Consider the following 12,586-nt stretch of genomic DNA (forward strand, 5'->3'; position numbering starts at 1 on the left):
TGTGAGAGCTGTAACCTAATCAGCTCACCCTAGTTTGAATGATTGGGTAGAAACTGTATGTAGGTGTGTCTTGGCTAGAGATGGTGGGCAATGGGGGCATGTCCCGGAAGGGTGCATCTTCTATGTGCCTTCAGCCCTGCTTCCTGGACCAGTCAAGAGCATCTTTGCTTTGTTGGTCCTTCCTCCACGATGTGTTGTCTCACCTTGGGCCCATAGTAACGAAGTTGGCCTTCTATCAACTGAGACCTCTGAAAATATGAGCCTGAAATAAACTTTTCCTCCTCCAAAAAAAAAATGTAATGCAGTCTGCTGTCATAAATAAATAAGTAAATAAATAAGTTAATGTACTGATATAAGACCAGAATCTGTTTCTTTATACCTAAAACCATAAAGTTTTCTTAAAAACTCATCCGCTGTTATAACATTTACAATGAACAGACTTTAAAAAATAAAAATTTTGTGTTTCATCAAGATAATGTCGTGTGTCTAATTAGATGATCATTATTTAGGAAACTAAGCCTTCAAAGATTTTTGATTTAAGTACCTGCCTGAAAGTCTTTTAAATGATTGCTTCATATATCTGGTTAAATAAAAATCGTTATTTTTAGGTTATGGTAGTATATTTGACACACCAAATATATGTGACTAGAGATATGTTTACCTATGTGGGCTAAATACGTTTTTCTGAGTCTGGTCTAAATGTTATGTAAAAGTTTGTAAAATTAAACCTCTGTAGGTGTAATATGGGCAAGGCAATCAATGAATGCTCTCTTCTATACAAGGTATGTGTCTATCTGGACCCTTAACATATAAAATAGTCAGTGAAACTTTTGGCATTTACATCTATTTACCTTGATTAAATAAACATTTGTTATTTCATTTTATACATGAGTTGCACTTGAACATACAGTAATACTTATAAGAGGTCTAAGCCTATCTTTATTTTCATAACTGCTTTTAACTGTGTGAACCTGTCATTATAGTTATCTTATGGAGTCCTGAATTCTGAAATTTACTTTCAAAGTTGGATCTGTGTTAATCTAGGGACATCTGTGTAACTGTGATGCTAATTATCACTGGCTTCTTTGTATGTTAAAATATTCATGTTCTCCAAATGTACAACCATTCTAAAAATGTAAAGTTTGTGAGAGTATTTTATCAAACTGGTGTCCTCCAAACTAAAATTTGTTAGTAGTGATAGCCTTTTTTCAGGCTTATATAAAAATAGCAAATTTAGATGGGCATTTATTTATGTTACTTAATGTTTCATAACTGGATGAAAGTAGCCTGTTATCAATAATTTACATATGAAGAATTATATTGCTCTTTATGTTGGAGTGGAAATTTAATTGTAATTTTGGAAATTTAATAAGGAGAACCTGATTTGTTTTAAAGGTTGGCATTGTGGAACTTGGAAACATTTTATAGCTTTTTTCCACAGGGAAAGAAATTAAGAGCTCTCTTAGGCTTTATGTTTGATTCGCATTTCAGATGTGGTATTAATATGTTAACTGATATTCAGACAGACTCAGAAAACAATGTGTGAACTTTCTTTTCTTATACTTGTACGTAGACTATTTTAAAAGGGAGCAAAGATTAGCTTCAAATGTGAAAAGGCCAGCCACACTTATGGAGTAAGGCTTTGCCTTTTTGCCCTGCTCCATATTAGGATGGCCCCCAAAGTAAGCTAAAGTTAAGCTCATTTAATGTTCTGCTCTAAAGGACAAAGTTTTATTTTTTTTGGAAAGATGACTGTGATCCAAAAATAGAAAGAAATATAATACAAAAATAAGTAAGGGTTTGGGTAAATTACAAGAGGTATTTAAAGATTGTAAAAAGGTCTTTAAAAAATAGAACCTATAATTTGTTTGAGCTGATAAATTATAGGTTTTGTAGAAGCTAAGTAGATATCAAAGATACAATAGTGTTATTACAGAATTGTGTTTCATGGTTCAGAGCTATTATATGAATTGAATATAAGATTTCTTTTTGTATATTTCTTGTTAAACTTCATAACTGTTGCCTCTTCATGTTTTGCAGAAGTACAGTTTCTTACAAAATAACCTAAGTTAATTTAGGGCAATAAACCATCACCTTTAGGATAAATAGGATATGATACTGACTGCTAGTACTAACACTGACTCCAGTTAAATGGAAGGGGTACCTATAAAACTATAGTTGTAAAAAATTAAAATTAATTACTCTCACTTCAAGACTGGTAGAATTGGCTTCCTAATTTGCTCTCCAAGATTTGGAAACTAAAGTCAAGGAAATAAAAAAGCTTAAAAAAGTAGCCAATATTTTTGCTCTTGCCTTTCAAGGTCAGCCAGGCCCCAGGGAATTATGAACTCCAGTGAGTCACCTGACTTCCTAATCCTGGGGGATTGTGAGAACCCAAGAGATAGGAAGTCCAACCAGTATACATTCTGCAAAGAGGAGGTCATTGAAGAGACAAATGTCCCTAACATTACTAAGGAAAGCCACCTGTGGCCAACAAGACCCTGGCCTATATGGAAGCTGGCATAACTGGTAGAGAAAAAGACTGAAGAGCCAATTGGCTTCTCACAAGTTCTCCAAAATAACCCCTGAGGAGTCTCAACTGACTTTAGCAGTAGGATAAAGAGATTAATTTTGACCAACATAGGTGTTACCTAATTGGTCTTGAACACCCAACAGGGAAATATGACCAAAGACAAATGTACTAATATGAAAGTAAAAGAAAAGTCAAAGAGCAGTCATGCATGGACAATTTAAAGGGAAAGATAGTGGCCCTTTCAAATATCACTTGAAATGTGCATTTGTGTCAGTGCTACCAAAAGTAAGTAAAGCCCAAAAACTATGGAGAAGAGGTTCTTTTTGTGTGATTGGCTAATACCAAAGCCCTTTGGCCAGGTACCTCCACACAGAATATTGAATTCATAGCTTAGATAAGGACCCTCTATTTAGATAAAAACAAGGAAATAACTATTTTTTTTCAGACCCGAAATACAAGTTTTCAGTATTCCATACTCACAGAACTATTTAGAAGGAGAGACAACCCTGTACAGAGTTTATTTAAGTTGGATATCTTCAGACTTTGACTTTCATATTTTTCTTTATAATTCATAATGGTATTTTTTATGCTTAATAATCTGTCTCTTTTTGTATATATCTTCAGTGATTGCTCAAAGACTAGTTATTACTGGACCAAGAAATTTGCAGAGCCAGATTGACTGACAGGCTAGTTCTCTCAAGATTGAGGAATGGACAAAAGATGGGGGAATTATAACAAGGAGTTACTATTCTTCACTTTTGCCAACATATGTCTCATGGGTAGCTAAAAGCAAGATTAAAAACTTAGCATCTCTGCCTTCATTTTGCATCCATCTTCTTTATATCCAGTCATATATATTTATATCTTGGGTTCCAGGAACAAGGTGTAATCTGATAAACATCTTGTGATAGTTGAAGCTACCACTCAGCAGCTTTCTTATCTGGGACTAGGCTGTTGTTTCTCAAAGCTCTATTTTCTACCAATTTCTCTTCTCTTTCTATACTTCATCAGCATATCTGCTCTTAGTTGCCTATTAAATATGTGTTTTACCTACTTCCTTACCAATAGAACCCCAAGTTTCTTTGACAAAGTGTCACCTAAGAACACTTGTCTGACAAGACTTTTTTTTTTTTTCCTGAGGTGTTCATGTGAAACAGTTCCATTCAATGAGTTTAGTGGATGTCAGCCAGGGATTTGGGGAGTCTTTGATCTCTTGATATGGTTACTGCTAGTACCTTTTTCTTTTTTCTTCTTCATTCTTCCTGTCTGGATGTGGATATGAGATTAGGGTAGAGCAGACATCTTGCATCTTGTTAGAAATAGATTCCAATTTGTCACTATTTCTATATTGAGATTGCTCAGCAGTGAGCAAGAAGTGTGTCACTGTGTAGAAGAACTTACAATTAATACCACTGTGTGTGTGTGTGTGTGTATGTGTGTGTATGTATATCTGAGATGGCAAGTAGGTAGATGAAACCTCATATAATAATGATGTGAAAGGGATGAATGGAAAGATCCTTCTCTAATGGCTTAATTAAACCACTTTTAAAACATTGAATTATCTACCTTCAGACATCTCATTGCCTGAAACATTTTTTTTTGTACCAGGGATTGAACCTTATATGTTTTTAAGTCCCTATTAGTTCTCTGTTGCTTATCACTAGACATAAGGTAGTGTCTGTTATGGTTTGGTTCTTCAATGTCCCCTGACAAACTCATGTGTTAGGAAATGCAGGCATGTTCAGCAATAAAATGGTTAGATTATGAGAACTGTAAACTCATTAGTGGATTAATTTGAATGGACTACTGTGTGGTAACTGTAGGCAGGTGGGGCATGGGTGGAGAAATTAGGTCACTGGAGATGTGGCCTGAACCTTATCTGTCCATGGCCCCTTCTCTCTGCTTCACAGACACCACAAGAAGAGCAGATTTCCTCTGCTGTGCCCTTACCTCAATTTCAGAGCAATGGAGTGGGCAAACCATGGACTACACCTCTGAAACCATGAGTCCAAAATAAACTTTTCCTACTCTAAGTTGTTCTTGTCAGGTATTTTGGTCGCAGCAATAAAAAGTTGACTAACACAGTGTCCCTTTTATTGTTGGATATTTTGGTCACAGCAATGAAAAGCTGACTAACACAGCATCCCGAAGGACATATTCATTTGATTAAGCCATATTTATTCCTATTGCTCCTCTCAGCTTTTCCTTTCATGTACTATTTTAAAGTATATAAAAAATGAAGATAACATTTGCATTATTTGCAAAGCCAAAAAATGCTTTTAGTTCAAAAGAGTTCAATGATTTATTCTTCTATTTTCAGTATGATTTATCTGCAAATTTTGCTGTAAGTATGATGCGATTTACTATTTGGCAACCTTGGTGACAATTTGATTTCCTTACACCATTACCTGATCATGCTTCTATCAATTCATGTTAATTGCTCCTACAAATCCAGTCCATATTAATCTTTTGGTGTGCTTGCATTGTGGAAGAATATGACATATTCTGTTAGACATAGATTCTAATTTGCCACCATTCCTGTATTAAGAATTTTAACAGTGAGCATGAAGTCTGCCACTGTGCAGACTAACTTATAATTAATACCTGTGTATATCTATACATGTATCTATATCTAGATGTATATATCTGATTGAGATATCAAGTAGTTATGTAAGTGTAACAGTTTCCAAGGCAATGGCATTGTTTTATTACCAACTGCATGAATTTCTATTTAAAGTTTAATATGGTAAACTTCCTAGTCTGGATATAATTCTTCAGTTTCCTAGGAATTTGTATTAATCAAAATTAAGCAAATATGCTCACTAAGCACATATTATTTCTGTAAAGAAAACATTGAATAGAATGAATTAAGATAAATATATTTGGGTTATGCAAATGCAAGTCAATATAATCATTCTAAAGTCATTTGAAAGTCTTTAAATTCTTTTATTATTTATCCATTTAACAAATATATGCACTTGTTATACACTAGAAATTGGTCTGGCCACTTGGGATATAGCTGTGAATAAAACAGATATTTCTGCTGATGCAGGGAAAGAATCATACATACATATATACAGAGTTTTTGTGTTCGCTTTTCATCTCTGTGACCAAAACACTCCACCAGAACAACCTAGAGGAGGAAAAGTGTATTTTGTGCTCACAATTTCAGAGGTTTAGTCCATGATCAGCTAATTCTATTGCTGTGGGCCTGAGGTGAGACAGAATATCATGGTGTAAAGGTGTGGTGGAGAATGCTGTTCATCTCATGGCAGCCAGAAAGCAGAGAGACAGAGAGATCGAGGCATCAGGGACAAAATATAAATCCCAAAGGCATGCCCTCAGTGACCTATTTCCTCTAGACATATCCCACCTGCCAGTTGTTGCCACCCAGTAGTACAGTAGTACTTTCAAATTATTCACTGATCAGGTTATACCACTCGTAATCTGATCATTTGACTTCTGAATATTTCTGCACTGTCTCATATGTGCGCTTTTGGGATTCATTTCACATCTCAACCAAAAGAGCTCTATGGACTGTGGGTCTTGAGCAGATTGATGGGCAAAAGTGCAAAGGCCCAAAAACCATGTGGCATGGAGGAAGCCAGTCTGGTTGGAACAGATTACATGAGGGGGAACAAAGTACCATAAGAGGTGAAAGAGGGTCAGGGAAGGGTGCACAGATTAAGTAGAGCTTTTCAGACTGTGTAAGAGCTTTGGAGTTTATTTAGTGAAACACAGAGTCTTTGGAGGGCTGTGAGCAGAAAGACATGTTCTGAAGGCAAGGTGAACAGAGATAAAGTGCAGCAGATAAGACTTGTCGGCTTGCGCCAGTGACAAATATTTAAATTCTGAGTCTGTTTTGGAGGAAGAATCAATAGGATTTGAAGAGACTGGCAATACAATTATTATTTATACCAGATAATTCTAAAACTGAAAAGGGTAAGCTTATGCCAAAATAAGAGACATAAACCAAAACTATTCTGGAAAAAAATGGGACATAAGATAATATTAATTTGTGACCTTGAAAAGAGTCTTTTTCCCTTTTGGATAACAATTTTTATTTTCCTATACTCTTAAATCCATTCCATTCAGGCTTTCCCCCCACAAGCCATGGAAATGGATATGTCTTATAATTGTTTACCTCTGGTAAAATGTCCTCTGGGCAAAAGCAGCATTGCATGATGAGAGAGAAATGTCAAGAGCAAAAGGAAATATTGCTCCAAAGTTTTTGGCTTGTGTAACCAAAAGAATACCATTCTTTTCACTGACATGGAGAAACCTAAAGATGTAACAGGGCCTATTGTCATTTTTCCCTTGCTTACTCCCTCCCTCCTTTTTCCCTTCTTCCTTCCTTACTCTTTTCCTTCCTTTGGAGATGAAAGAAGTGGGAGATAAGTTCTGTTTTTTATGTTAAGTTTTATATGTCCATTAGAGATCCATTGCAAGTATTGAGTAGGTGTATATCGGAAGCTCAGTAGTAATGTCTGGGCTTGATATATCTATTTGGGTATCGTCCACCTATAGGTGCTATTTAAAAATCATTAAAAGAGCATGCTACAGGGATGCTGCCACATCGATGTTCATAGCAGCACAATTCACAATAGCTAGACTGTGGAACCAACCCAGATGCCCTTCAATAGATGAATGGATAAAAAAAATGTGGCATCTATACACAATGGAGTACTATGCAGCAATAAAAAATGACAAAATCATAGAATTTGCAGGGAAATGGATGGCACTAGAGCAGATTATGCTTAGTGAAGCTAGTCAATCCCTAAAAAACAAATACCAAATGTCTTCTTTGATATAATGAGAGCAACTATGAACAGAGCAGGGAGGAAGAGCAGGAAGAAAAGATTAACATTAAACAGAGACATGAGATGGGAGGGAAAGGGAGAGAAAAGGGAAATTGCATGGAAATGAAGGGAGACCCTCATTGCTATACAATATTACATATAAGAGGTTGTGAGGGGAATGGGAAAATTAACAAGGAGAGAAATGAATTACAATAGATGGGGTAGAGAGAGAAGATGGGAGGGGAGGGGAGGGGGGATATTAGGGGATAGGAAAAGTAGCAGAATACAACAATTACTAATTGGGCATTATGTAAAATTGTGGATGTGTAACCGATGTGATTCTGCAATCTGCATTTGGGGTAAAATTGGGAGTTCATAACCCACTTCAATCTAATGTATGAAATATGATATGTCATGAGCTTTGTAATGTTGTGAACAACCAATTAAAAAAAATAATAAAAAAAATAAAAATAAAATAAAAATCATTAGACTGAATGAAATCACCAAGGCAGTAAGTTTAGATGGAGTAGAGAAGAGGGCTAAGAAGTAAACCAGTTTTCCTGTGTTAAAAGATCATGTGAAAGAGAAGAGTTTACCAAAAGATTCTGAAAAACGTGACCAGTAAGGAAGGGGAGAAACAAGAGAATACAACATCTTGGAATCCCAGCATTAAAGAATTTCTAGTGGAAGGGAATGACAGACTGTCAAATGCTATTGATAAGTCTAATAGGATAAAACTGAGACATGTCTACTGGATTTAGTAATGGAGAAGTCATTGCCAGGTTGGCCATTTAACTTATCTTCTACTCTTGACCTTTTTGAAACAGAAATAGAGGTATTAAATATGATGTCAGGACAATAGGCATAAGCCTTAACTATCCTGGGCAAAACTCAACAAAAGGTCACCGTAGTCACTAGTGGCCTTTAAAAGTACATTTTGTTCCCTTTTATAGAAATGTTTCTTCTTTTTTCTTGAATTCACTCTAGTCAGGATTTTGTATCTACAATACACAGAAATGAATCAGGTTTGTGATTGTTTATCCTAGAAAGTGTCTTCTGGACAAAAATAAAAAACAAAACAAAACAAAAAACAAACAATGAATGCAAGAATTATATTTCCTTTGTTTTCTGATGGATTTTAGGCAGTAAATTGCTCATGCTTAAATATATGTGTATGTATGTATATATGTAAGTGTGTATGCTTTTGTGTGGATCAGTGTTTTTTATACTTGAAGTGTGAATTTTGGTCTTATTTTATCTGGGTAAGCAAACTTTTCTTATTAAGACCCTAAAAGTAAATATTTTTTTTTATTTTGAAGACTATATTGTAATTCTCATAATTATCCAACTCTGTCATTGAAGCATGAAAGTAGCCATGGACAATAAGTAAATGAATTAGCATGGCTGTGTTCTGAAATAATTTTATTGTGGATTTTGAAATTTGAATTTCACATAACTGTTTCATGCTTTTTGGATTTTAAGCTTTCTATATTGAGATGATTAAAAAAATTCCCATGAATTTATAAGAAATAATATAGAAAAATCCATGTAGTATTTACCCAGTTTCCCTCCATGATAACATCTTGAAAAACTGCAGTGAAATATCACAAAAAATATTGACATCTTACTTGCAAGGTGCAAAACATTTTAACTATCATAAGGAACTCCTCATGTTTCTGTTTTATAGCTACACCCATTTCTCTCCCAGTCCTGTCCCCTCCTAATCTCCCTGGTAACTACTAATCTGTTCTCCATTTCTGTAACTCTGTCCTTTAAAGAATGTTATATAAATGTAATCAGACAACAAGTAACCTTTTGGAGTTGAACTTTTCAGTTGGCATATGATCTGGAGATTCAATTGAGCATTGATAGTTAAACCTGTTTTAGTCAGTTTTCTTTGATGTCTCTTCAGAAGAAGAAAAGATAGTGCCACATCTTGCCTGCCAGGTGAAGGTGGAAGTCCAGGCTTACCACATGGCCTTCACTGGTAGCTGGAATGAAATTGGGGACTCCTCTTTACTGTTGGGAGAGGATGAGTGTTCTGGCTCCCCAAATGGCTTCCTCAGTGGAGATTGTCTCCGTACTCCTGGGAGATGGTGAAAGTCCTGATTCTCGACTGTGTTTCTTTTGATACTACTTAGTAGGGAAAGGAAGAGGCACCTCATTATTCTTGGTTTAGGAGGATGTTTAGATTTTCCATGTAATGTCTACTGACACTACTGATATTGTGGTGGGTGCATGGGGGTTCATACAAGCTTGCAAGGTTGAAAGTCCTGGTTCCAACTTTATCCTCTTTGATATCACCCCAGTGAGGATGTTGGGGCACCTTATTACAGCCTCTCAATGGTGTAAGTCTACGTCCTTTCTCTACCTTTATTGGCATGAATGGGTATGGGACCACAATTTTTTCTCTGGAATTTATCTGGAGTAGAGCAGTTACTATCTAAAAGTTTCCTGTTTGGCTAGGCTGCCCCTTTCTGGATCCTTAAGCTAAAGAGAACAAAGGTGTTCTCTCTCTCTCCCAATCCTGCCCCTCTCTGTTCTGTGTGCATTGTTGCTTCTGATTTGCTGACTTTGTACACATAAAGTCTTGGATATATAAGACAAATAAACAAAACTAAGAAAACTAGAAAATTAACCACCATGTCATTGCTAGGGTCCAAAAGTCCATAACTGGCCTACTTTCTTTTCTCCATCTTTCAGTATTTTTTGTTGTTATATATCTTGGGTTATTAGTTATGCTTAATAGGAAGAACTGGGAAAAGTATATCTACTTAAATTCCCAGAGCTTTAGCATATCAAATCTCCTGTGATTTTTATGTGCTACTGAATGTTATTCTTAAAACATTTTTTTCCAGTCATTTAAAAATAAAAAAAAAATACTCTTGGCTTACAAGCCACACAAAAAACAGGTCATGAGCCAAATTTGACCCACAGGCTATACTTTACTAATTTCCTACTCTAGATCATCATTATAGTAGTGGAAACACTTTTATCTCTTCAGATTTTTATACATGACTGTTGTATATTCCTTGTATTAATTTTCTAGTATGTACAGTTCTCAGTAGTCTGCTTCTGCTTGTTATTTTTTTCTGATTCCCACTGAAAGGATTTGTCTTTCCATTGTTTATGGAGTCAATAATTTGATATTTTTTAAAAATATCTATTTCTTCGTTGTAATTTGACACAATACTTTTATTTATTTTTATGTGGTGCTGAGGATCGAACCTTGCATGTGCTAGATGAGCACTCTACTGCTGAGCCACAACCCCAGCCCCAATCATTTTATCTTAATCATGTACCTGAACTGAGGAACATTTTTCTCCAGGTAAGAATTCCTTCTGCTTCTGTTGATACTCAGGGGCACTGACTTGGAAACTTCCTCTAAAGTTTTGGCTCTATGTAAGTCTCAGGTAAGCTTCCCTCTGCTGTTTCTGGCCTAAGGTATAGTGTCTACATACTAATATTTCTCGATTCATCTTTTAAGCAATCCAGGTGCAGTGTGGGCATGGGAATGGAACATCAAGTTGTAGACCTCCCCTCCCTCTGTGGAGACTCATGCTGTGTTTAAAAAACATTTTTTTTCTTTTTTTAAAATTGATTTTATTTTTTAAATACATGACAGTGGAATGCATCACAATTCTTATTACACATATAGAGCACAATTTTTCCTATTTCTGTTTGCATATAAAGTATGTTCACACTAATTCAAGACTTCATACATGTATTTTGGATAATGATGTCCACCACATTCCACCATCATTGCTAACCCCCTGCCCCCTCTCTTCCCCTCCCACCCCTCTGCCCTATCTGGAGTTCATCTGTTTCTCCCATGCTCCCCCTCCCTACCCTACTATGAGTCAGACACCTTATATCAGAGAAAACATTCCGCATTTATCTTTTTGGGATTGGCTAACTTCACTTAGCATTATCTTCCCCAACTCCATTTATTTATTGCTTTTATTGCTGAGTAACATTTCATTGTGTATATATGCCACATTTTTTATCCATTCCTCTATTGAAGGGCATCTAGGTTGGTTCCACAGTTTAGCTATTGTGAATTGTGCTGCTATAAACATTGATGTGGCTGTGCCCCTATAGTATGCTGTTTTTAATTGGGTATAGGCCGAAGAGAGGGAAAGCTGGGTCAAATGGTAGTTCCATTCCCAGTTTTCCAAGGAATTTACATACTGCTTTCCATATTGGCTGCAACAAATTTGCAGTCCCACCAGCAATGCATTAGTGTACCTTTTCCCCCACATTCTTGCCAACACTTATTCTTGTCTGACTTCATAATAGCTGCCATTCTGACTGGAGTGAGATGATAACTTAGAGTAGTTTTGATTTGCGTTTCTCTTCCTAAGAATTAAACCAGAGACTCCGCATCTAATAGAAGAAAAAATAGGCCCTAATCTTCATCATGTGGGATTAGGCCCCAACTTCCTTAGTAAGACTCCTATAGCACAAGAATTAAAACCAAGAATCAATAAATGGGATGGACTCAAACTTAAAAGCATTTTTTTTCTTTCCAGAAGCTCTGTGTTCTTTAGTGGGAGAGGCTCTCACCATGCTCTCCTCTGATCTAATGCTGGAAGCAAAGGTCAGTGTTCTATTTCTGTAAGTTGATTGATTACCCTTATATTTTAATACATATATTCATTCTACTTTTCTAATAATGCCTATAATTTGTCAGTGTTTCCATCATCTTTTCAAATAATTTAAGAAATGTAGCATAATTTATCTTTTTGATATCCTCTGAATCCTTCTTTCACATATTTTTTTGTCATTGAGTATATTAATGCCATATAGTTTTTTATTTATTCTGTTGTTTTAAATTTACTTTTTATAAATCATACACATACAAATAATCAAACAATTTTATAAGACTTACAATCAAAATAACACTGTTTCCACTTTCCAAATTCCTCTTCATATGAGTCAACTATTTTAACATTTTTCACAATTTCTGCTGATATAACAACAACAACAAAAAGACCCCCCCAAAATTAGATGGCCTTCTTTTTTTAATTTCCTTCCTTCTATGGAAGATGTGACTTTCTAAAATAGTCCATTCTGCATATTTTCATGTACACATAAAAACACACACAGAACTTCTTTTGATGTATTCCAATAATGTCTAGTATAATTTTGATTAAATCAGTATTTGATATTTATACAGTTTCACTCAATTTGGATCTCTTATTTCTCAAATCCAATGACATCATTTTTTTTTGTTTATTCTTTCATATCTGTG

This window comes from Urocitellus parryii, chromosome 5 (assembly GCF_045843805.1).
Source record: "Urocitellus parryii isolate mUroPar1 chromosome 5, mUroPar1.hap1, whole genome shotgun sequence".
NCBI lineage: Eukaryota > Metazoa > Chordata > Mammalia > Rodentia > Sciuridae > Urocitellus > Urocitellus parryii.